Raw genomic sequence first — 27,399 nt, 5'->3', positions numbered from 1 at the left:
AACTTCATATTTTTTTAGACAACAGACTTCCATTATATCTGACACTGACCACAGTTGGGAACTGAAGACCAACAAACTCTGAAGACAGAGTGATTTCCCTCTCATAACTTAACTTAACTTAATCCCTTTAACTCTTTAGACCATAGATATAGGGGACTATCCTCATTATATTTCAAAGAAAATAAGGCTGTAGCATATTATTTCCCCCATTTTATCTTCACATATAGCACTTTCTCTGCAAAACCTCTTAACTTGTTACAAAAATTGGCAATAAATTAGTTTTAATATCTAATTGTAAGGAAATGTCGGCACCAAACTGAGCAGTTTGATATCAAATTAATGAACATTAATATATATGAATTAACAAGTGAATTGAACTACATTCTTATTTAAGTCCAGTTGTTTAAACTGAAGGAGTTACAATTGGCTTGTTCCAGATTTTGCCATTGGAGGGTAGACACAGAAATAAATGTATAATTGTCTAACTCCAACAGAAATTTAATTTTGAACTCTTGCATAAGTGTTAGTGGGCATTTGCTTCATAGCCTCTCTATATTGGCTTTCCCCAACCATACACCTTCCAGAGATGCTGGCTAGGAATTCTGGGAGTTGTAATTCATAAACTGAGAAGATACTATGTTGGAGAAGGCTCCTTTATCTAGATAGAAAGAAACAGAACAAAGCAAAGAGAAGATTTCTGATCTTCCATTATCATTAACAAAATCTGTTATTGTGACAAATGCTACATTATTTCAAAAACAACCTATGTCTTTGGAGATTGTAAAATCACAACAACTCCTTCCTGTAGAAGAGATTCCACTGCATATCCACTTATGAATGTCTGCATTCAACTACACTGAGTTTGCTGATACAGACCTAATACAATAACAATACACAGGCAAAACTGTGAGGAAGAATAGCAGTTGGCCTTAGAAGTTTAACAAAGAGAAAATGTCAGTGGTTTTCCTTTTAATAACAGCCATTTACTATCACCAACAAGTCATAAGAGCTATGCTAGTACAAGATAAATTTCTGTTACAAATGGAAGTAGGGCTGCTAGGAAACCAATTGACCTATCTTTGATTTGATTGTAACCCTCAAATCAGTAATTTTTTTCTGCTAACAGAAAAATGAGAACTCGGACACTCATGACTGAATTTGCTCTTCCAAGAAAAGTACAACAGAAAGATCAGATATTAGAAGGTAAACATTCAAATAATAGCCTTCATGCTTTGTTTTGTAACTCAGCTTCCAGTATAGGTTGTATTTCTCTCTGTATGAATGACAAAATGAGAGAACGCAGATTATTATGACAAATACTTAGTATCCAAATTCCCTCATCTAAAGGAAATGCACCCTGCAATGATCCTCTGACCTCCCACTATTTGGAAGATGTAGCATTTAGTATTATGTTGATATGATAATGAACCAATTAAAAATATTTGTACACCTTGACAAACATAACCAGATATAAAACTAAATAAAATCAAAGCATTCCAAAATTGAAAGCACTCTGATACTAATTTACTACTGAATTTGAATAGCAAATATGACAAACATTTAACCATAATCATTTAGAAGCAATATTTAAATGCTTTCTGGCTCTCCCCCAGCCCTGAAGCAAAGAGTAAGAGTGTTTGTGTGGTTGATTTCAAACGATTTTAGCATGGCAGCTCTATGGAGGGAGGTAGCCAACTCTTAAGAAACCTAGACTGTTTTTGTAAGGCAGCCTTCTTCAGCCTTGGATCCTCTAATGAGCTCGATGTCAGTTTCCATAATCTCCTAGCAAGTGGGATTTATAGAAGTTGAAGTCCAATATTCTGGAGAGTGCTAGGTTAAGGATAGTTTTTATGTGGCCAAAAGTATATATTCCCAAAATGGATTGTCACAAATTCCTAAAGCTTTTTTCTGATGGGTACTGGGCCTTACTTAAGATGTCCATGATTCCTTCACAGTAGTGTTGTATTTACATTAAAAAATACCCACGTTGTTAAAGCTAAAACCATGTGCTAGTCAGGATGGATGGGAAACCCTGATTGCATAAATCCCTATTTCTTCTTATGACTTCTCTTTGCATTTCAAAGTCAGCTGATGTTTATGAGCTGAGGAAACAATCATTGGCGTATATCTGTCGTGTGTGAGTTCAGATTGCAGGGCCTAGACAGGTAAATATTCTGCCTTTTCCACAATTGCCTGTGACACCCTGAAAACTGCCCATCTGACAAAGACAGTCTACACCACCATTTTTATCAGATTCTACCATAAGGAGGGTTTCTTTTGCATTCCTGTGATTTCCACAGGTGAATTAGGCCTGTAACACACTGGCCTAAATTCTGCATGTGGGAGAGCCCTGTTGGCTCCAGGACTGCAATAGTGCCTAAAGTCAACACAGCACAATGAGTTCAGCAGGTGAATCATGGTGGCCCTGATTTCCTGCACTACTCATGACTTCCCTTCAGTATTTCCCATCTAGCTGCCAACCAGACTTGCCCTGCTACTTGACTGCAGACTTCTTAGCTGTATAAATGCAAGCAACAAATTCCAGTTGTATCTGTCCCATAGATTACTCTGACTAATAGGTATTATGGTTGAACTTAATGAGGACTCAGGGTCTATTCATGTTCTGTATAATTCTGTGATGTGAGTGTCTGTCTCCAGGCAACTTACTATGTGTAGCCTATTTATTCAACTGATGTTAGAAATGCTACAAATAACATTCACACACAAAGTCAGTATATACTGTACCTACAAACCACTCAAAACCCTCAATTCTCTGTGTACTTTTGTCTTTTTATTCCCTAGTTGCTTTTATGATAGTCTTTTGGCAGTTATGGCTTAGTTATTGCTCCGATGCGTTGCTGCATACAATATCTTTCAATACTAGGATACTATGATTTTCATTTTGGGAGGTTACTAAGGAAAGATTAATGCTACTTATATATGCAAAGGAAGTTAAGCCAGGGAATTTTCTGCAGGGATCATTGCAATTGACTAGAAGTTATTGGAATTGATTAGAAGAGTCTAAAATGACTCCTGTAAGATCTTTTATGAAATTGACTAGAGATCTGGCAAAGAAAGAGGATTCCCCCAAGGAATTGGAGGACATTTGACTTCTTTAAAAAAAAAAAACTGTATCAAATGAACAATTTTTCAGATGTGCACTCTCACAGATGGAAAATTAAATTAAAATAAAATATATACAACAATTAAAAAAGAGATGGCATTTCTGCTTTTTAAAAATTTCCACAGATCAGCAAGGTACCTGGTGGCAAGGTATGAGCCTCATATTCACACTGTACACACAGTGGATATTTCACCATACTGTTAGTTATATGCCTACTAAGCAGCAACTGTACTGTGAGAAAATGCTGCAATCTTACAGCTGTCTCACACATAGATGTAAAAGGTAAAGTCAAATGCTCTTAGAATCTTTCTTAACTATTGGACCATACAGCTTTCCCTGTGTGTGTGTGTGAGAGAGAGAGAGGGGGGGGAAAGGAAGGAAGGAAGGAAGGAAGGAAGGAAGGAAGGAAGGAAGGAAGGAAGGAAGGAAGGAAGGAAGGAAGGAAGGAAGGAAGGAAGGAAAACTGCCACCATTCTTTGAATTATCCAGATAACTTTATAAAGAAATAAAATAAAATAAATAAACTATATATATAAATAGCCTTTCTCCAGTATTCATTAGATTGTGGCCTCATGAGTTGGGTGCCGGTATTTTCAGAACAGCATTAGCCAGTATCCTGGCAGCTAATGCCTTGAGGGAAGGATGCGTGATCATGCCTAAGATACAGCTCTGAACATATTGCACAACAGGTTACCTCTCCTTGCCTCCCTAAATTAGGGAGTGCAGTGCTATGATTCTTTCACAGCTTTATGCTGTGGTGGGACTTTAGTTGTTTTTAAAAACAAGATCAACATAAGATTAATTTTTAGACTGGGAACAAAAATGAGGCCAGCCTCGTGTGACTGAGGGAAGACACTGGGGCTGATAAGGTGGTCTGGTGCTGAAGTAAACTGCAAGAAAGGAAAAGGAGGTCTTAATAAGAGGTTTTATCATTGAAGTGACAAATAATTTTGCCAATATTGAGAAGAGGCTTTGCCATTTGGAACCGAATCCACATTCCCCACTGACTTTGTTCACACTAGATCTAGATTTTTAACAAGTTATATAAGTGTGAGTATGTCAGGATGCATGAAATCAGGAGTGCAGTTTTCTCCAGGAGAGACAACTGGAAACAGATTTCTCTCAAGACCATCTGTCTTCAAGTACCTGCCAAGAACCCACTGCCTTAGGACAGATAGCTAGACAACCCACATTTTAACTTCTATTTAAAGTTTGGCTGCATCAAGGTTTGATACAAAGCCAAGAAGTCCTCTAAAGAATATGCACCTAGTCAGAGTAAAATGACTCAACGTGGGTGGGCAAGCTGTTTATATTGGCAGAGGACTGGTTCCCATATGCCTGTTGCTGGATATATTTATATCTTGGGGCAGGGGAGAAACCGCCATCATAAGTGTCAAGTCAAGAGACGTGTGTAGAATATGCAGAGTTATATAATGGACATTAGAGATATAGGAACATACAGTAGTATCTTATTTTCTTGTGAAACAAAATGAGGGTTAACATTTTTCCATACTATATGTAGACTGAAATTTAGAGCAGAGATGAAGTTTATAATGTTTGACCCTGGGCTCAGTACCTTTGCAGAAGGCTCCTCTGTCATAGCCATATGCATTTAGTGAGAACCCTGATTTCCTTCCCATCAATTCAGATTTCTACCTTTCTGCCTTGTTAATTCAAAAAGAAAAAAATAAAATAAAATCCTCAAATTCCTAACATAAAAAAATGCCGAGCATGTGATTTTGTATTTGAAATTCATTTAAAGGATAGCAACATTATTTAAGAGTAAGATCAAGTTTGCATAGCCAGCATTTTGTATGAAATAAGTATTGTTTTGTTGTCAGGAGGGATAATACAATATAAAAGTAAACATAGGCATTTGCAACTTTACAAGTCCAGTAATTATCAGCCTCTTGATTAGAAAATGTTTTTAAAAATTCAGGCAGGCAGATATACCTGAGTTTATTTCCCATTTCTTGTTATCATCTGGGTGATTATTTAGGGAATCTCTGAATTGTAGAGCTATGAACTGTGACCCCAAAGTCCAATCCTATGTGCAACATTAGCTGAGAATAAATCCCATTAAATGCGGTAGTCTTCCATCTAAGTAAGCATGCATAGGCTTGTGTTGTGTTGTGTTGGTCTCTGTGTGTGTATAGATGAATCACCTTCATTTTAGCCTGTATTCCAAATATTAAAATTTCCTTCTACTACTTGCTGGGGGCTGCAGTCTGATTCTAAGTAAGTTCATTTGTTGCATGCCCAGTTCATTCAACAGATTCTAAACTTTTTACAACTGAAAGTATGATCATATATTGTTCTAAGTTGAATAAACCACAATTGGCTGGGCTGCCATAATCTACTAAGCTATCCTCCACAATTTACAAACCATAGTCACTGGATTTTTACAACATATTAAGCTAAAACCAAAAAACCACCTTGTGGGTTAGTGCAATATGAAAAGCCAATCATTATGAGGACACTAGGATTTGGTAGGATGCTGTAGTTACCAATATTTTTGGTAGCCTTTTTTTACACCATTTATTCCAAGGACCAGGTTACAATATTCTGTATCTAGGTTTTGTTTTCTGTTCTCCCTTCTGTATACCATTTGTTTCAGTTGTCCTCAATATCAGATTCTACAGAAAAGTGTTCACTAAAGTTGGGCAGGTTACTATTAGCAGCAATTTCTGCTTCTGTTCATGTGTTGGAATAGTTTCTGTCAGTTGCTAGTTATGTCTATGTCTACTCTGGTTTGGTTATGAGAAATAATCAGAAGGGATTGTGCAGTGTGGGGAAGCACATGTAGAGATGTACAAACTGGGCCAGCCCTTTAAGGTTGCCGCCAAATAGTGAAGTCAGAAAATGCCCAATGACTACTAAAGGAGAAGAACTTTAATTTGGTGTTTGCCATATGTTGAAATGCATTTTAATATATGAGTTTGCAGTTTTTAACTAGATGTAAGTAGGACAGAGCTCATAAGAAATGGGAAAGTATAATTAATGAGTCAAACTAGGTTTATAATACAGATGTCTTCCAAGTGAATAGAAGACCATGTTAATTCAGTTATGTAAATGACTCTAAATACAAAACTTAAAAAGACATAATTTATTTTCATAGGGTCTCTGTAAAATTATCAGGCAATCTCATTGAGACCCTCACCCCATTTCAATTTAAATCCTACGTTAGTCTTGCCACTCTGAATCTGATGAAGTGAGCTGCAGCTCATGGAAGCTTTTACCTTTTAATAAAATTTGTTAGTCAGAAAAAATGCTATCAGACTCCTGATTTCCAGATTAAGGTGTGAACATAAAGGAAATCAGCACTTTTGGCTTGGTTCACACATTACACCAAATTTAGGGCTACCAGATATGGGCTGCAAAAATCTGGAGAACTGCTAGATGATAGCAAAGAATTAGAGTTTTCTATAACTGAACTATGATAAGGAGGATCATATCAAATCCTCATTTAGCCATGAAAATCACTGCATCACTTTGGGCAAATCATGCCCAAGGTTTATGATGAGCTTGGCATCATTGGAGAAAAAAGCATTATAGGTAGTCCCCAATTTAAGAAAAAGTTCTGTTCCCAAGGTCTGTCCTTAATTATTTCTTTCTGAAAAGGAATAATGACCGGGGGAGGGGGGGGGTGTTATTTGTGAACCCAAGCTGAAACAATTCAACTCCCTTTTTCTGAGCTTGACCTTTCTCAGCTTTGAGTGAAAACAAAATTGCTTCTCTTGGTCTCTGTGACGCTTCAGTTCTGCTCATGGAGCCAAGGGTCCCATTCCTCCAGTATTTGAGGCACCAACACAAAATAATACTATATTTCCATATGTACAAAGAAACGTGCATTATAATCTGTTCTGAAGAATAGGGGGACAGGGGATTGTTTAAGAGAAAGGTTAATGCTAGGGTAGGCCCTTATATATTTACAAGAGTGAAAATGCACCACATACTCCCAGCTAAAAGAGGATATACATTTGCATGAAATCTGCATATGAATGTTTTATATGCACAGCTGAATACTTAGAAATAATTACTCAAAATAGAAATATAAAAACATCCCACCATAGTGCAAGACTATGAACCGAAGATCTGTGTACCTGCTTATTCTGTAGTTCAGATACTGTTGATGGGCACATTTAAGTTTTTTTCTCTCCATTCTTATGGGGCAGGGTAAGCCAGGTTTAGACAAAGTAGCCATTGCAGGGGATGGTGCATGATAGTTTGTTCTAAGGAAACATGAGCTAGACAGGTAGGTCCTGATTCCCAAGGAGCACATTCTTGAGATGCAGGAACTTCTCCTCCCTCAGTTGTGGATGGAAGTAGAATCTCCGCCCACTCCTAAGGAATACAGGTGTCACAAAGACAGTAAAGTTGCAGGTAAACTGAGCTAATGGAGGCGAGAGGTTTCCTCTATGACTAGGGAAGCCTGGCCATTTTCTCAATTACCCTAATACTGAATATAAACAACCGCACCAAAAAACAACAAAATGACACTAGCAGTTTTTATTAGACATGACTGCATTCCACTTGAAAAATTTACCATTAGACAAATCTTCCAAATAGGGGGATTTTTATCATTTGGGTGTTGAAGGGTAAAACTAAGAACTAGACAGGTAAACAAATTCATATATTGTATTAAGTGGCAAGGTGGTTTATTTGATTTGGCTTAGTTTGTTTGTAAGCTAGTTAATTGTGGTTTATTCAACAAAACATGATTAAACAAGGTTTAGTAATTAGCTTCCTAGTTACTAAACCTTACCACAGTGCGAAAACCTAATTTCTGTTTGGCAAGATAGGCTAATATTGGATAAGATAGTATGACTCATATATAAAACAAAAGCTAATCTAATTTATCTTCACACTTGCAAATCCTTTCAAGCTTATAAGCATGCATTAAAAGAGGTGTCTAGCATGGCTTTTTGATGATTCTACAAGTCTGGTGCTCTTTTAGAAGAGCACTAAACCTGTGTCCAAAAATAGCATAGCTAAAAGTTGCTGGCGCAGAAAGGGGCAGAAGGTGAAGTTGGAAAATTATCCTGATGTTCTTGCTCAGTAGAGCAACAAGACTCTAATTCTCCCAATGTTTAAAATGTAAATACTATGCTGCACAGAAAGTCAAGTTAAACTAGGAAAGAGAAGTAGGTTCTACCAGCTAGGTGCTGCTGGTTCTTACTCCAGTGAGAATAGTGGCAAGCATGGAGGACAGATGGGATTGCTGCCTTCTGAATCCCTTCTCTGTGCCTGTAATAGTCAATCAGGCTATTTCTGAATATGAATCTTGAGCTTTTTTAAAAGAGGACTAAACTGTGTCCAAAACAGCTGACAGGTCACATGCACAGAGAAAGGGCAGAGGGTGAAATGGCAGGGAACTCTCCCAATATTCCTGCTTGGTGCATCAACCCATTATCCAGAAGTCTCTCATCTTCCCAATATCTAAAATGGAAATACCTTTCTGGTTTACTTACTTTTTAAATTAAACATTACTGGAATGGAATGTAGATCTATCAAAAAGGTCCATGGAGAAGGTCTGGAGATAAATGATTTCTGAAGAAGTAAAATAATCTGACTGATAGTTTGTCTGTTATATTTCCAGTAGTCCTTTTTTCAAATTCTGTCTTAATATTTTATATATAATGTTGGTAATTGTTTCAAAAATAGGATTAGAAAAACTTTTTTGTAAAAATTGATTTACAATGCAAATCTGTAGATCAGCCTTTCTTCAATATTTGGGACTGCAGTTGCCTAAATTCCCAGCTTTTGCTCATGCTGGCTGGTGATCTGGGAGTTGATGTTCAAGCACATCCAAAGGAGTCAACTTTGAGATAAACACAAAACCTTCTTGGCACTTGAGGAGACTTTCTTTCACTTCCACCACTACCACCATGCCTGTGCTTGTCAGCCAAACTATTTTGGGGCAAGAATTTAGTATTTTTTCAAAATAGCTCTAGACTTGGGTTCAGAAATCGCTAACTATTTGCCTGTTAGTGAGGCAACTTGAATAGACTTGAGTAGGACAACTTGACATGTAGCTATTCAGAGCACCCACCTATACTTGCCCAGTCCTGCTCCACACACACACACACACACACACACACACACACTAAGGAGACTTTGGTAGTGGTTTTCATGCTGCCAGGTGATATGTGGTGATAGGGAAAAAGCCAGGGAATCCATCACTTTCCTTAACTTTTCTTGCATTAAAATTGTGAAGACAGCGCCAAGCTTAATTATTTAAGCCGAATAGTATTCAGCCATCAAGCAACAACTGTTGAGACTCAAAAACTTGTGGATTGCATTTTAACATAGTCATCTAGCTATGCTGTAGAACAAAAAAAAGTGTACATCAGGAAAAAAGGCTAGAGAGATGGATGAAATGTTGGATGGCAAAGGAGTCTTCTAAAGAGAAGACGACTGTAGAAAAGATGAAGGAATTCTTTGCATGTCCTTGCTGCTGATGAAGCAGAGGTTCCAGTGCTGGAATCAATTTTCAGGAAGGAATCTGAAGGCTGAGCAAATAACGGGAAGAAAGATGAATTTTATAATTTGTTGATAATAACAAAGTATGGAAAGGGTGCAGAGTCTTTTTTCTGGAATTCTTTCTCACCCCTTAATAGCAGCCCTGCCATTAAAGAGAAGGAGGCTGAAGTGCAGAGCACTCAGCAGCCCCCCAAATGCTGCTCCAATGTCTCTCCCTTAGGATTGGAGATGTTTTTCTGCAATATTTTTCTCCTTGTCCCATGTCAAATTCAGACCATTTTTAAACCTGATCTTTCTTTTGCCTGCTTCTACCACCATACCAAATTTGGTTCCATTCTGTTCTGTTTTCAGAGAATTATCCTACTGCCAGATGGCTAAACAGAATCTTAAGTCCTTTACATGATTTCTTTCCAATGCCATTGGGTTGGAATGAATTAAGAAATGTGAAAGATCTAGAATATTATGAGAAGTTCTGTTAATATCTGTACTTAGCAGACTGGTAGAAAGTGTGATTAAAGACACTGTTATCATCTATGTAAAAAAATAAAAAGAAGAACAATTATCACAGCTTCTGCAAAGGTAAACTCTGAGCCATGTAGCCTTTAAAATATTTTAAGAGTGTGAACAAGTATGTGGCTAGGTATCACTAATTGTTTACTTAGATTTTCAAAAAGTGCTTATATATAAAAAAATTCCTGTGCAAATTTAGCAATCACAGAAGAAAAAAGAAAGAATTCCCATGAATTCTGATTACAAAATATAAATGAGAAAGAATAGGCCTGCGCAAATCATTTGATGAGGTGCTTTCCTCGTGAACGAAGGGCTTCTCTAGATTTACACCTCAAAGCTGCAAAGCAGCTATAGTTGCTGAAGGGGTCAAAGCACTTGCTTTGAGGTCCTAGGAGACCTTTGGACAGAAGTGCCAGAAGATCCTCTGGCCAGAGGATTAGACAACCCTATAGAAGCTAAAGCTTCTAATCATAATGGCTACCTCCAGTGTGGGAGGTAGATTTTCTCTGAATGATGATTTTGGCCAACAGAAGGTGTTATTCCTCGGGTTGTCCTTGTGGTCCTCCTAGAAGCCTTTGGTGTCCTATAGGATGAGTAAAAGGCCACGTTTAGATGACCCAGTACAACTCATCTGACATTCTGAGAAGCAGGTTCTTATTTTTTTCAGCAGGATGGCACCCGAACCCCTACACTTGGGTGTACACCTATGTGTGAGATTGTCTGCCTGGGACCGTAGGGATGGGGGCCAACGGGACAAATTGCACTTCTGGGGATAGCACTTCTGGGGAAAACAATATGGGAGCTGGAAGCTCGTCTGGGTGCCCATCAATATGGTCAGGCTCCTGAGCTTCACATGAACACCGATTTCCAGCTCGGAACCGTTGCTCTTTCAGATCCGTAGGTCGGAGGGAGCGGGACGGGCTCTCGGGATACAACTCCGCGGACTGGCACCGAAGCCGCGTCAGAGTTACAGGGCACTGGAAGCGACACCCTAAAAATATGTCCGGGTCGCTGGCACCCATTGGCAAATGGCTCCGGCGAAGTTCCAATCCCGCTGCAGGCCGCCGGTCCGCGCCATGGCTGCGAGTCCTCCTTGGGGCGGGCTGGGGAGCGGAGAAGGAAGAGCGAGCGAAAAGTAGCGAAGCGGTTTCTCCAGCCGAGCCAGCAATGCCTTCTTTGTCGGCGCGGGGGCGGGCATTTGGAGAGGATCCCTAACTTGGCCGAGAGGCAGAGCGTGTGCGGGTGTATATATGTATGTTGTGTATTGGCAGTGGGGTAAGTGGAGGTTGGGTGGCTCCGACTCTCTGACGCCAGTGAGACCAGATCAATCCAGGCGCAGCGGCAGAGCGAGCGCTGGGCTGCTAAGCGGCGGCGGCGGCTCGGGAAGCGAGAGCGAAAAAAAGAACCAGCGGCAGCGGGCGGGACTTTGCCGCTTGTCCAGCAGCCGCACGCGCTGCCCGGCGTTTTGCATGATCTGTTCCTCATTCCCTCGCCTCGCCCCTCGCGGACAGCTGGTAAGCGCTCGGCTTTCGCTACTTTCTCTAGCGCTCGGAGCTCGCCTTCGCTCGGGAATCACCCCCCACCCGCTTTTGTGTCCTTTCTCCTCCCTTTTTTAAATAGCCTCCGTCTCTCCTCTTGTCTTTCTTTTCTGCCGTTTCCCTTCTCGCTTTTTAGACAAAAACAACTGTTACAGGGGCAGAGGGGCAGGCAGGGCGAGGCCGGGCGGCGAAAATCTTGAATCGCGCGCGTGTGTGTGTGGATGAGGGAAAAGGCGAGCTTTCGTTTCCCTCATGATGGCGGCTGTGCTGGTGGAGGAGCCGAAAAGAGCGAGACGCTACGGCGGTGGTGATTTTAATGCTCTGAAAAGTTTCCTCTCCTCCTCCTTTTTGGGGGGGAGGGAGGTGGAGGTATGGAGACCTTTTGTAGCTCCTGAAGTAAAATAGACCCGCCACCCCCTCCCCCTTCTCTGCTTTCCACTTCCTTTCTCACTGCCACTTCTCAAGTGGGGGAGAGGAAGGGGAAAGAAAGGAAAAGAGGAGTCTCTCTCGTTCCCAGCGAGGCGATCCCGCGGGCGTCCTGGCCCCCTTGGTATGCCGAGCCAGACTGGAGAAATTTGCCACGAATTCGGCTTCAGTAGCTCAGGAAAATGAACCGACCCGACACAATAGAGCCACTCTCCGCTTTGCAGTTCAGCAGTTTTCCGTTTCTTGTCCGATGCTTTGTATGTGCGGGGCAGTGAGGGTGGGGGGTGCTTTCCCAGCCCGATTTCTTTCCTTTTCGAGTGGCAGGTTTCTCTGCCTCGAACTTCCCTTTTTGACGTTATTAGCGATGACCCACTCGGGAGTTGTTTGTTTGTTTGCTTTTGTAGAAACCTTGCTTTCTCCTCCCACCCGTCCTCCGGGTTGATTTGGCGAGGTTTATGGGAATTCGTAGCGGAAAGCTATGACAAACCCAGGATAGCAGTTTCTTTCTGCCCTTTGTTAATAGTGGATGAGGCTGCGTGTGTGGGGTGGCTTAGAATTTCTTAATACAGGGTATGAATATGAATGACTGCTCTAATTTGAGGAGTGGCTTTATGCTTAAGGATAAGACAACTGATCTTTACTGGAGCTAAATATATGTGGATACTAGTTTTAATCAACATTTATTTTTATTATACTGAGGAGCAACCGTGGTTTGCCTTAGGACTGAAAAGTAGATGTAAACTCTAGGAAGAGTTTCATGGTGAAAATGACCAGATTCCAGCTGGGTCTAGGACGAATCACTCCTGCATATTAACAAAAAAGAGTTTAGGATTGAATTGTAGTCATAAGAAAAGCACCATCTCCTTTAAGAAACAATTGGCAGAGGCATTGTTCTGTCTAACCTGCTGCCCCTGCAAATTGTGTGTCTAACCTGCTGCCCCTGCAAATTGTGTATCTTTATTTAAGAATTGGAAATGAACTGCAACTGCAGGGGCTCGCCTTCCAAGCACTAGCTGTTTGGCTGCAGCAACAATAAGACAGCATTCCTCCAAGCAGTTGCCACTTTAATCCTATGGAATTCTTATTTTTGTATGTGTGCTTTGCATCTAGAAAGGGCTGGGGATGACCTGCTGAGGACTGAAGAGGCCAATTAGCATAACTATTGTGACTTCTGTTTGAAAAGCTTTTGGAAATGCCTAACTCCTCTTGATAACAGGAATACTTGGACCTTCTTTTCTCAAGGCATAACTAGCTAAGTCTTCAGGGCATGATTGCAGAAACTAAAATGCCTAAAAACTGCCTAGCCACCACCCCATAAGATCACCTCAGTTCAAGGCCAGATCAGGTTACAAGGGTACTGATTTGTCCTTGTTTTAATTCTGACCCTTTCAACCCCCTCTGCATAATCCAATACAGTTCTCTTCTGCAGAGTCCTTCTCCTTACTTGTGGTTTTTTTGGTGCATATCCTTGATCAGATGACTCCACTGTTTACAGAGGCTAAGACAATACAGATTTGAGATAAGTACACTGATGGTTGAAAACCTCTAAGGCTACAATTACATAAGTTCCACTGGAGGAAAGTAGAATACATATTTAGTGATGAAGACATTTGGATTTTTCTGCTTCCTCTTGTCGCCCCCCTCCCTTTGTTAATGCACATCTGCCATTATTCACAAAGGATGCTTTTTCTGCTTCAGGCTAGAGTTGAAGAAATCTTTTACAACTTCCTTAAACTGGATGCTACCTTCAGACTCTCCAATGAATGTATTTACATATGTATCTCCACATCTATTAATTGTCCCACCCATCATTTCTTTGTACTTTTCTTTTCAGTAAAATTGATTGTGGGAGAACTCCCTACAATATTGCTAATGCTTTAAACATACGCATACCGTGTTGCAGTAGTAAGGCAGAGATGGAAAAGAGTGGCCAAGATTTTAATTTTTTTTAGCATTGGTGAAACTGAGAAGATGTTTCCCTTTTTGTCCTCCCCATGTGTGTGTGTGTGTGTGTGTGTGTGTGTGTGTTGATGGAAAGAGATTTGATATAAAAAACCCTGTTCCTTGATGTTTACAGCTATAGAAAATAATTCTGGTGGAGATATTCACATGTAACGTAGACATGTAGGAACATTGAATTATTGATGGCTATACAACAACATAGGCTTACTATGCATTTTAAATGACCTTGTATTAGCTTGATAAAAAGCCCACTGTTTTTCACATATACAGTATATGCTGGCAGAGAAAGAAATGATGTGTAAAATTCTGTCTAATTCTCAAAAGAAGGGCATGAACTTTTAAACTGACAGTGATTATTTCCAAATAAATTTCTCACTGCATTCCTGCTTAATGTATGTAAACAGAAGGCAAGATCGGTCTAGGGAGCAGGTAAACTTGAATTAAGTTGTGCTGGTAATGCAGTGTAGCCTGTCCTGTCAAGTATAAGTGGTTTCTCTTGGTGTGTAATCTTGCAAGGCTAATGGAGACATCATCTAACTTTATAAATAATGTAGGCTGTGTATAATGTGGACTCCCTAGAGACTGCAGAGAGCATCATTACTAGCCTTTCCAACCTGCTGTAGATCTCAAATTGACTTACAGCAGTAAAATGCAAAATGATACATCAGGATGACGTGAGGGGGTCAGCTTGTGAGCTTGTTAGTTCAGTTATCATAATTAAATATATCAGGAAATCAAGTACTGGAATTGTTGGGCTGCTATTTTTATTTGTAGATAATACAGAAGTGAAGATTTTAAAAAATACAAAGAGAATATTGTTTCTTTGTGCAATAGCTTTCTCTTTTGTTCCCCAAAACATAGCAGGTAATAAGTGTATTAAACAATAAACAAGAGAAAACCATTGAGTATAACTAAATGCATTTCTAAAAAGTTGCTGTATCTTAACTTTCCAGTGGATTACTAGATGCTCAGTAATTTTGTAACGCTAAAAACTAGAACATTGGGAACTTAGCTTTAGGTCCCTGGTCATCTATAGGATTCAAGTGTAGCTTTTGGCAAGTGTCTGTCCACTGAGTTTGACTCTGAATTGTGTATTTGAAAGGTAGCTGTGGGCAAAGGGGGGGGGATTAAAGTGTAACAAATCTGCTAATGAAAGCAGCTTTGTCCTTAGGCAGATATTTTGTACTTAATTCAGATTGTGACTGCAACAAACTTCCTGGCAATTATGAAATTGTAGATCCAGCTCCAAGTATCAAATAACACCAAGCAAAACTGAACCCTGTGTTACTCTTGTGTGTGTGCGGTTCAGTTTGTGGCACTGGTAGGTTCTCGTACACAACAGACCCATCAAGGTTTCTGCTAACCAAGAAAGACTTGCATCAACAACAATTATGTGGGCCACTACAAATTAACTTATTAATGAGGTTGGAAAAGAGAAGATTGAATTACCAGAAGTCCCTGGAATGTACTTTCACTTGAATTAGGATGGTTTATTTTTCAGTCTGGGTCAGTGCAGGAAATGATCATACTGAATGAAGGACGGAAATCTTTCTCTAACAGATTTCTTTCTGGTAAGCATGTGACTAATCACACATCCAGATTGGTACGAGATCAAAAGGAATGAAAAGGCTGTTCTGTCAGCTGTTTTTGCACATGTGTAGCAGCAAGGTTTTGGGGCAAGGGAGATGCAGGTTCAAGTCCACTCGGTCATGCAGGCTCACTAGTGACTTTAGACCAGTCTTCTCTCAGTCTAAATCTACATCATAGATAAAATTGGAGGCAGAAGCACTGTGCTTGCTGCCTTAAGTCCTAGAGCAAAATATGAATATGAATATATAAAATAAACATTTACCTATCTGGCTAATGGAATCCAGGCCATGCTATACAATCAGCATTCTGTGGGTACCCACAGATGGGGGGTTTATAACCAAGCATTCTTGAATATGGAGTAAACATTTAAGCAAATCTTTACAGCCTTTGGGGTTTTAACAAAAGAACAGTCCCTCTAAATTTTTCTGAAAATTTATTTAGTGGAATGAAAGGCTGGTTGGGAGGACAGACCTTAGAACCTGGTAACATTTTTATGCAGTGATTGAAAATAAGCAGTTGGCTTGTAAATTCTGCTTTATCAGTTCTACTAAGCTTTTTTTGCCAATAATGCAGCTAGCAAATCTTGTGGTGATTTGCTTATTATTACATGAGTTGAAAACATTTTCAAGAAGAAAAGTACTTGATCACCTCACTGGCCCAGCCAGTCAGTGCTGTGTACTGTAAAATTTTGTTAGAGTCCATGTGATGGACTCTAACAAAGTGGGGCTTTTTGTGAGCCTCTTGAACAAAATTTTTTAGATCTGACCACAATATAGTAAATAGACTTCCACAGCAGCTCCCATACCAGTTAGTAGGTTTGTGTGCATATCAAGAAAGGCTGGGATAGGTTTACTGTATTTGAGGGGTAAGGTATACTTGCTTTTGAGTTATCGCTTGTCTTCTACAATACAGTATGGTTCATATGTTCTCCAAAACATCTGAAGCTAAGAATATAAAGTGAAATCTAGAAGAAGGAGAAAATGGTTGTTGTTAAGTCTTGTGATCCATCTACTGAGACAACAATTGAATTTTTTTCTGGAAATCTTTTAATTCTTCACATACTAATTTTAGCATTCTTGAATTTGGAGTAAAAAAATTAAGCAAATCTTAACAGTCTTTGAGGTTTTAACAAAGGAACAGTCCCATGGGCATATATATGTATATGTGTATTAAATGAAAAACCATGGGCATTAATATGTATATGTGTATTAAATGTTTTTACTGTGTTGCATTTTATTTTCTAAGACTCAGGGAGGTATCAAAAAACAACAATGTAACACTAAACCTACTGATGCCCTTACCACAAAAACAGCATCATATCAGTTTTTCATTAAAATACTACAACCAAACATCTACCAATATTGATTACTAGGTATCAGGTGCCTATTATAACAAGTAAAGTTTTCAATGCTTTATGAGATGCCAAAAGTGTATTTCCTAGCACATTTCTGAGGACCACCACAGAGAAGCCCTGCTTCCTAGTCCATGACCCACTTTTTGTGGGAGCAGAATCCTCAGCAGACCTTTCTAGGTGGGTCTTTGCAGAACAGATAGAGACACATTGCATAAGGGGGTCCCAAATATCTTTGGAGCTGCTCCAATTAGGGCTGTATATGGTCTACCTTGGAACTGACAAGTGAAAAAAAACGGGCTATTCTGGGCTGTGGGGCAGAGTAAGGGTTGAGCCCCAGCTGAATAGTTTTTAATGGGGGGGTGTTACATGTTGTTTTTGGGGGCATTCACGATTTCTTTTTTGTGTTTTATAATTTTTTATTTTAATTCTAAGCCTTCAAAAATCATGAGTCAGGTGGCCTCTAAATTGTACAAATAAATAAGTTTAGTTACAATTCTTGATTTTTAGACTTATTTTATTTCTGGTTGTCTAGATTTAATTCGAATTGTATTTCTGCTTTTCTTTTGCAATGCATTGACAAAATTGAAAGACTTTCTAAAGAGAACATTATGTATCATCATTGTGTTTATTACTTTATGAACCTATCTTTGTATGCTTTGAAGCTTTAGAATACCTTAGGATGCATCAGTATTTTGGTTCTGGAAGCCTAAGTTAGAACAGGAGCTTACTTAAAAGAGAATAAATATAGTGAGAAGGCTGGAACCTTATTGTTTCTATAGGTTCAGTCCCTGTCATCAGCATTCAGTACAAACAGAGGCTAGACTACAGCTACTTATCCAGCCTGAAGTCACACTTAAAACTTTCAGCAGGTTGATGAGATGACAATCATAGTAACTTGCCTTCCTTTCAGATGGTTTGTTAAAAGCCCCTTTTTCCTATTACCCCAGTATTCATAATGTTTAAAAATCTGCAGCTTGAATTGTGTCTGTATTTTTATGAACTGCAACTGTCATCTAATAAAATCCTAATTCATTTAAACTTGTGTGTATGTGTGTGTGTATAATTATAATTCTGAAGCATATTCTATTGTATTTAAAAGATATATTTAGACAATATGATTGTTTTAATTTAAATATTTATCTAAAGTACCTCATCAAATTGGATTCCAGGATAACACATAACACAATTTTAAAAACTCAGCAAATAAAATGGGAGGAGGGTCAGACTGAGAGTTTAGGCAGTTGAAAATGCTGAGTCCAAGAATCCAAACTAAGGTATCCTTGAAGAATAGCTATACCTCTTCTTGAACACATTCATTGAAGCAGAGACCACCCGTTAGGACCTTTTTTCTGATGTTCAATCAGTCTCTATCTTCTTGCAACATAAATATAGCATTCCAAGTCCTGCCCTTTGGAAAAATGGAAAATGGGACTTGGCTTTCTTTGTGAGCCATCCTTTCACTCCTTTTTCTCAAGGCTAGTCATGCTCAGCTCCTTGAATTTCTTTTCATAGGATTTTCTAATTCCCTGATCATATTCTTGCCCTTTATTAAACCTGTTCCAGTTTCTCTGAACTCTTGTTAAAATATTGCGCCAGTGAGACACAGTACTTTGGGGTAAGGTCTGACCACTATCAAATGGAATGGAATTAACATGTTCTTTGTGTTGGAAGCTACACTTCTGTTAATGCGGCCTAAGTGTTCACATGTCTTTTTTGTAGCCAAATCAGATTGCTGATTCACAGTTGATTTGTAATCAGCTACTATTCCAAAACCTTTTTTGACAACCACTATTACTAAACTTGTGCATTTGATCTTTATTTCCTAACCAAGAACATTGCATTTGTTTTGGTTAAATTTCATTCTGTTACGTATAATCCTTTTCTCTAACCTATACAAATCATCTCGTTTTTTTTCTTCTGGGTTTAATACCTTTCACAATTACAATTTTGTGTTATCAGATAAGCATTCCTCTATCCTTATTGAACTAGCTTGTTGGAGATAACAAAGCTCAGAATTTTACCTTTTGGTACCTTACTGGACACCTCAATTCAGTTTGATGAACACTTTTTATTTTATTACTGCAATATATAAATGACTAGAAAATAATAAATACAAAATACAGAACAATATATTTTTAAAAATACCCAAAAGAAAATAAACTAAGAAGGGAAAAAACAAATTCACAGATGGACATACATTAAAACAAACAACAGTTACTACAATAGATATATAATGGCAACTCCATTTTTAAGCAACAAATTACACCTTGCCCATAAAGAATCATATTGATCAGTTTTTCCATTTCATCAATAAAGAGCCAGTTTGAAAGCTGAAAGTGACACATATCTTCAATCTAGGATATTAAGTAGGTATTTTTTTTTCCAACAAAGCAAAACCATCATTTTGGTTATACACCAAGGTCTCTAAATCTGAAGTTTTTCAAAATTCCAATTTTAGGTATACAATTTAACATTACACCTAAATCTTTAAAATCTTTATGCTTCATAAAATCATATGAACAGTGATTTGAATATCAGCCCAAATGGAAGTCAAGCAAGCCCAAACCATATTTGTCAAAGTCCCCTCAAATGATTAATCTCTAGCATAAAAAAGATACCTAATACTTTAAATATCCTTTATTGACTAGTTTCAAATTTTGGACATTTTCACTTACTGCAATTCCCCCTTCCTTAGCCCTATTGAAATACTCATTTAACACCTTTAGTTAATGGGGTTAAAAATATTATAGATTTGCTTTATCTCCTATTAGTATCGTATCAGTTCAAAACCTGGTATCTTATTTCTGAAAAATGTGTTTTGATCCTTTTTCTCCTGCTTAATTGATACTATGAGGTAATCCAGATCTCAGATTTGATAAAAGAATAGCTTTATGGAAGGATGCTGGGATCTTAATATTGGATCAACTAGTAGATAATAACTTAGTGTTTATGATTTTCATGTTTTAGGATAAATACCATTTGTAAGTTGCTACACACTGGCAGTATTTACAGTTACAGCAATTACTGAAATCTTGATTCGGATCAGTAGCATTTGCAGCCCCAGAGACACCTAAGTTATTAGATGAGATCATTGACTCCTGTGAGACCAAAAAGCCCATAATTAGTCTTTATAAAATCTGTTATCAATAAATTAATATGCAGACTTTAAAGACTGAATGGAATAAGGAACTGGAGAGCCCTATTTCCCCTAAACAGTGGGAAAACATTTTACCCTTAATATCAAAACCTTTTTAGATCCTAGATTACAGTTTATACAACAGTAATTATTTGGACTTATTAGACCCCATTGTGTTTATACAAAAAAGGTATGAATAAATCACTGTGCTGTTGGAGATAACATATGGTTTTTAATTAAGAGTAATTTTGATATTTTTACAGTGTCCTAAAATTATTTTCTGGGAAGACGTAAATATAAATAAATAATAAATAAATAAGAGTTTGAAACAAAGTGTACTATTTTTGGATGTATACATTCTTTTGAGCTGCATGCCTACTACATGGAAATTAACAGCTGGACAACAGAAATGGATGCTCCATGTCCTTATTATTGCCAAGAGACTAGTTGTTCAACACTTAAAAGACAAATCTATGGTCTCCGTTACGCAGTGGATTGAAGACCTGATGTTACTTGCATCTCCCAATTAAGTCGTTTATAGTCATAGATTATACAACGACAATTACAATGAAATATGATTATCTTTTACTGAACTATTATGTAAATAAATCCATATATGTATACTGTACATCTATTCGTGCATGAGAATCCCTTATCTTCTTGTAATTGTATTTTTATCTTTTACTTTTTTAAAAAATATTTTTCTTCTGTTTTATTTAAAAAAGCAAAATAAATCCTCAGTTCAATAAACATTAAAATGTACATTTTTATTATTTTATTATGATCCAAGGCATATTTAATGTTTTAAAACACAAGACATTGTTTTATTAATATTTTGCAGCTTTTTATTCTAAAACTCTTTCAGTTGTCTACAAAAAAAACTTTACATTTAAAAATCTTTCAACACTTTTTCAATAGAACAAGTAATTTGGGAGTTTTAGAAGGCACTAGTGCAGCTAGACAAATTGAACAGAAAAAAAAAATGATTTCATTCAATATACTGCCAGATGTATCAGCCCACCCTTTATTAGCTTGCTAACCAGAACACAAGATACTTTGTTGAATAATTTATTGAATTCAAGATATGTTACATCTAGAATAGGCCTGAAATCCAGTAAGGAATTTATCCAGTCATAAATAAGATGCAATTAGCCTGGTAAGGCCTGTTCTTCATAAAGTTATGCTGACTTTTGGTAATTATCACACTGTTTTTAAGGTGTTTACTGCTCAATCTCTATGAACTGCTGTAGAATCTTTTCAAGGATTATCTCTGGCTGGCTGGTATACAGTTCTTTAGCCTTTCCTCATCTTTTCCTTCTTTTAGCAAGGTAGGAACATAATTTGCCCTCATTCAGGTGTCTGGTATTTCTTTTGTTCTCCATGATTTCTCAGAGATAATTATGTAAGAGTCCAGCCAGATATGCTCTCCACAGTATTGCCAACTTCATTCATCTGGATTCTGAGCAGGTGCGGATACTTTTGACATACAGTGCAACTCTTCATCCCTTTCTATTGCTTTTCTTTCTGTTGAACTAATTGTTCAAAATGTCTTATGCCACCAAAATGATTTTGAAGGTGGCAATAAGACTGTTTTGGAAAGATGTCAGACTAACACTAGGTAAAGCAATAAATTATGGCATTCCACTCAAACTTGTGTTCAGGAATTTGGTTACAGAAGAAATTTCATAGACGTGGCATAGATAAAATGCTTTATTGCAGGCAAGAAGTAATAAATATATACAGAGAAGTTCTGCCTATGTTTCTTCCTAACACAGAAACCAAACGTTTATATATTTCTGCTCCAGAGTTTAAAATCTCGGTCCCTTCTCCTCCTCCTCCTCCTCCTCCTCCTCCTCCTTCAAGTCAACCAGTTTTAGGCCATTTTTTTTCCAACCTTGAGAGTCAGAGACATCTGCTTAGTTTATGGTTCTGTCTGGACTGAGAATTGGAAGTTCCTAGTGCATCAACGTTGGCCTTTACATAAGACATTCTGTAAGTCAAGAAAGCTGTACTTTTTCATTATATAACATATTTCTTGTGAGTGCTACTTATCAGACTATCAGAAGCAACCTGTTATTGAATCAGTATTGCCTGAACAAGATACATGTAGAGAGTAAGGAAAACTAACTTGACAGAGATAGGCCAGAGCCATTACCAAAAACGACAAGGAGGAAAACGGCTGAAGTCCAAAACAAGAAGAGATGTACAAGCAACTCAGGCAGACACCTCCCTAATTCATATGAGTACTGGGCGGGGCGGGGGGGAGTAAACCATAGTCAGACTTGCAAGATTCTGTTACTATAGCCAGTATTAATGAAAGTAGCTTTAGCCTTTCATGGTTTGGTCTACATAGTGGGCCTGACATTACAGATAGAAACCATACTTCCTGCCCAACATAGATTGGCTTATAGCTTTTTAAGAGATTATATATATATATATATATATAAATATATATATATATATATATAATTTCATTATAAATAGGTCTTACATTTGATATTTGGCAACTGCTGCAATTCTTTCACGACGATTCTAGCATTTTTTTTCTAATAAAAGCTCAGGAGTTAGAAGAAGGAACAAGGGGTTATCTCCTATTTTGTGTCTGTCTTCTCTCAGAAGGGAGATGCTATGTCACTGGGGGAATGAGGGAACTGCAGCTTAGGATAGACAGATCTTGAGATGGAATTTAGCTAATTTAAACAAATTCAAATTTTCAAGAACAGGTAGATTACATCCCAGTGCACCCTCTTCAACTCAAAGAGAAATATTGGATGGGATACCACATCTGTCCTGGCTCCTGTGCTGTTCAACATTTTGATCAATTACTTAGAAGGAGTTGAGAGATTTATAAAGTTTGCAGTTGACCCAAACCTGGGAGGGGTGGCTAATATTTTAGAAGAAAGAAAAGATTTTTAAAAGTATAGATAGTATTGAACAATGATACAAAATGAATAGGATGGAATCTAATAAGGACAGGTGTAAAATTCTGCATGTAAAGCACAAGTATAAGATGGGAGACCTGACTTGGCAATAGAACATGTGAAAGAGATCTGAATATATTTTTGATCACAAGTTAAGCATGAGCCAGTAGTGTGATGCAGCTGGTAAAAAGACAAATGTTCTCTAGTGTATGGAATCCAAATCATTGGTCAGACCCCATTTTGGAGACTTGTGTTGAGCTCTGATCACCATAGTTCAAAAGAGACAATAATAGATTGGAGGACGTTCAGAGGAAGGCTACCAAGATGGTGAAGGATCTGGAAACCAAGCCCATTGAGAAATAGTTAAAGGATCTGGGTATGAAGAGACAACTAAGGTGAGCTATAATAGCAATCATCAAATATCTAAAGGGTTTGCCATACAGATGAAGGAGTGAACTTTTTCTTCTGTTGTCTCAGAGGGCAGGATGAGAACCAATGGGTTATAACAGTGAAGGAGGTTCAAGCTAAACATCAGGAGGAACCTCCTACGGTATTGGCTGTCAGCTGATGGAACAGGGTGCCAGGTAAAGCTGTGACTTCTCTTTCATTAGAGGTCTTCAAACAAAAGCCAGATGGTCATCTGTCAGAAATGTGCTAGTGTATCCTGCACTGAGCAGGGAATTAGACTACATGGCCCCTGGTCCTTTCCAACTTTGATTCTAAATCTCCTTATCATAAATTCTTGTACCCTTGAGTGCCTGTTTATCTGTTTCTAGTCCAGCTTTCAAGGAGGACCCTGATACTGTTTGCTAAGAAGTTATTTGAGGGTAGAGCATTAAGACCTCTGACCCAAACCTGGATACTCTTCAGATGTGTGGATCCACTCACAGAACTCTCAGCAACAGTTACAACTGGGTTTAAAATATAAATACGCTAATATGGGAGATAATTAATGACTAAAAAAAATTAGCCACCTGTATGTGTTTTCTTCAGTCATAGAATCAGCATTTCTTCATGCAGGGAAGTGATGATCTCTCTAAATTATTGCTATTTGTAAGTTTTAATATTTAAAAGTCTGCTTTCTGACCTACCTAATATACTTTTGCACTATATTAATCGATCATCCCATTTAAGTTGGGAAATCTTTATTAAACCAATGGAAAGTATAAGTATAAATGCTACTTGTATCTGTGAAAATTCACAAAATGCTGAATACAAGAAGCTATTTTTTAAAACCTCTGCAGCTTAAACTATCAAACACATAAGGAATTACTTTTGAAGCATGGTATAATTCCTTAGCAACACTTGAGAGTATCTAATCTATGTAATATGGTATCCAATTTTCTATGTTAGGTTGTACCTAATCAATTAATTCTTGAAGCTATATAAATTCAAGAGACAAATTATGCTATATGAGTTTTTTAAATGTGACTCCTTGTCTGATATTAGGGCATTTCTCCAGTGTTGGATATGTTCAAATATGGTTAATAATATGATTAATTTTCATTGTAGTTAAAGCAGTTAACTAATGCAACTACTTTAGTTACATGAAAACCTCTTGATTGGTTGAAATAGGGATATATGTGGCACTATTATAATGCTTACATTGGAAGCATGACTGAATCATCTGTTCAGAGATGCAACAGCTTTATATGCATGAAAACAAATAGGGGAAAACAGGCACTTGCTGTCAGCAGTGTTTAGCTTACAGTTTAACACTTGCTCATACTGGCATTCCATGAGGAAACTGAGCATGTCTAGTTCTGTCAGTATTCCAAATAGCTTGGAGTATTGCAAATCTGATTAGAGGCAGAATGCACAAGTTTTAGCTTGTTTCATTTTTCACTGAAAAAAAATCTTAGTTTTTTCTCTTTCCCTTGGAAGCCTATGAAATTGTTTCAGTATATTTTAGTATTCTTGGATGTAGGCTCAAGTGAAGGAGTTAATATAATCTGGAGTAGGAAGCTTGAAGAAGTTACTGTAGTGGTAATTCTGCAAACCTGGGGAACACAAAAGGTTCTGATTTGGAGATTGCAGACTCAGATTATTATCTAGACCATTTGCCCTTTCAAGTCATAAAAAGAATTGCAACTTGATAAAATCCATGTTAATTTTTGGTTAATGGTATTAGATGCAGTCTTGAGTCTAACACCCAAGTTAATTGCCAGATAATGTAAAGTGCTTGATTTTATACAGTGGGGCAAAAAAGTATTTAGTCAGCCACCAATTGTGCAAGTTCTCCCACTTAAAAAGATGAGAGAGGCCTGTAATTTTCATCATAGGTATACCTCAACTATGAGAGACAAAATGGGGAAAAAAATCCAGAAAATCACATTGTCTGATTTTTAAAGAATTTATTTGCAAATCATGGTGGAAAATAAGTATTTGGTCAATATCAAAAGTTCATCTCAATACTTTGTTATATATCCTTTGTTGGCAATGACAGAGGTCAAACGTTTTCTGTAAGTCTTCACAAGGTTTTCACACACTGTTGCTGGTATTTTGGCCCATTCCTCCATGCAGATCTCCTCTAGAGCAGTGATGTTTTGGGGCTGTCGCTGGGCAACACAGACTTTCAACTCCCTCCAGAGGTTTTCCATGGGGTTGAGATCTGGAGACTGGCTAGGCCACTCCAGGACCTTGAAATGCTTCTTACGAAGCCACTCCTTCGTTGCCCGGGCGGTGTGTTTGGGATCATTGTCATGCTGAAAGACCCAGCCACGTTTCATCTTCAATGCCCTTGCTGATGGAAGGAGGTGTTCACTCAAAATCTCACAATACATGGCCCCATTCATTCTTTCCTTTACACGGATCAGTCGTCCTGGTCCCTTTGCAGAAAAACAGCCCCAAAGCATGATGTTTCCACCCCCATGCTTCACAGTAGCTATGGTGTTCTTTGGATGCAACTCAGCATTCTCTCTCCTCCAAACACAACGAGTTGAGTTTAGACCAAAACATTCTACTTTGGTTTCATCTGACCATATGACATTCTCCCAATCCTCTTCTGGATCATCCAAATGCTCTCTAGCAAACTTCAGATGGGCCCAGACATGTACTGGCTTAAGCAGGGGGACACATCTGGCACTTGTGCACAGGGATTTGAGTCCCTGGCAGCGTAGTGTGTTACTGATGGTAGCCTTTGTTACTTTGGTCCCAGCTCTCTGCAGGTCATTCACTAGGTCCCCCCATGTGGTTCTGGGATTTTTGCTCACCATTCTTGTGATCCTTTTGACCCCATGGGGTGAGATCTTGCATGGAGCCCCAGATCAAGGGAGATTATCAGTGGTCTTATATGTCTTCCATTTTCTAATTATTGCTCCCACAGTTGATTTCTTCACACCAAGCTGCTTGCCTATTGCAGATTCAGTCTTCCCAGCCTGGTGCAGGTCTACAATTTTGTTTCTAGTGTCCTTCGACAGCTCTTTGGTCTTGGCCACAGTGGAGTTTGGAGTGTGACTGTTTGAGGTTGTGGACAGGTGTCTTTTATACTGATAACAAGGTCAAACAGGTGCCATTACTACAGGTAACGAGTGGAGGACAGAGGAGCCTCTTAAAGAAGTAGTTACAGGTCTGTGAGAGCCAGACATCTTGCTTGTTTGTAGGTGACCAAATACTTATTTTCCACCACGATTTGCAAATAAATTCTTTAAAAATCAGACAATATGATTTTCTGGATTTTTTTTCTCATTTTGTCTCTCATAGTTGAGGTATACCTATGATGAAAATTACGGGCCTCTCTCATCTTTTTAAGCGGGAGAACTTGCACAATTGGTGGGTGACTAAATACTTTTTTGCCCCACTGTATATAATATAAACTGAATCAATTTTTTTTTTTTGGCTTGAATGCAACTGGTGGATTGTAAACTAGAATTTATAAATTACCGTATTGTATAAACCCAGTCAGTTGCGGTTTTACAACTAACAGTGATTTGGTAAATCATTATTTGGTGCTGTGCGTGAACCATGTCAGAAAGAAGAGTGAGAGGAGTATTTCCCATGTTCAGCATTTTTAGTCATTTCAAGTGCTTTTTAAGTAGAAAATTGGATAAAAGTCTCTCAAGTAAATAAATTTAAGAGTTATTTTTCAGGTAGTCTGAGAACAGTAACTAGAGGTGACCCAAATGTTCAGCCAGGAACATTTTATTTATTTATTTATTTGTGCAATTTCTACAGCTGCCCATCTCAATCCAAGTGATTTTGGGGACCAACTGTTAAACCAGGGTTTGTCAAAACATGCTAAGCCAAAAGCAAATCAAAATATGGTGTAGTATAACGCATCAGTCAGATTGGAATAGGGATAAAGCAGGGATGTGTTAAGCTTATAATAATGCCCAGCCAATATCCCTGCTGACCAG

General features: G+C 38.2%; 1 protein-coding gene and 1 long non-coding RNA gene across 4 annotated transcripts in view; one reads left to right on the top strand and one right to left on the bottom strand.

Annotated features, from left to right (window-relative positions):
* The window catches only part of SMAD1 (SMAD family member 1), an 80,967-nt gene that overhangs the window by 21,458 nt on the left and 32,110 nt on the right, over window positions 1-27,399 (top strand). Inside the window, exon 1 of one of the 3 annotated variants that reach the window (XM_088132803.1) lies at window positions 11,346-11,631. The exons of the other annotated variants lie outside the window; for them this stretch is intronic. The gene's annotated coding sequence lies outside the window, so the exon portion shown is untranslated. Of the gene's footprint in view, window positions 1-11,345; window positions 11,632-27,399 lie in introns of those variants that run through there. 3 annotated transcript variants of the gene reach the window in all.
* LOC112541789 (uncharacterized) overlaps window positions 14,148-27,399 on the bottom strand; it is a 32,653-nt gene continuing 19,401 nt past the window's right edge. Inside the window, exon 3 of the long non-coding RNA XR_015794534.1 lies at window positions 14,148-16,597. This is a non-coding gene — a long non-coding RNA (uncharacterized LOC112541789). The remainder of the gene's footprint in view (window positions 16,598-27,399) is intronic.

The sequence above is a fragment of the Python bivittatus genome, unplaced genomic scaffold (assembly GCF_059951505.1).
Source record: "Python bivittatus isolate LINGU-HERP-01145 unplaced genomic scaffold, Pbiv_v1 ctg000070_np1212, whole genome shotgun sequence".
Taxonomy (NCBI): Eukaryota; Metazoa; Chordata; class Lepidosauria; order Squamata; family Pythonidae; genus Python; species Python bivittatus.
This window is presented reverse-complemented; position numbering and strand designations above follow the sequence as displayed.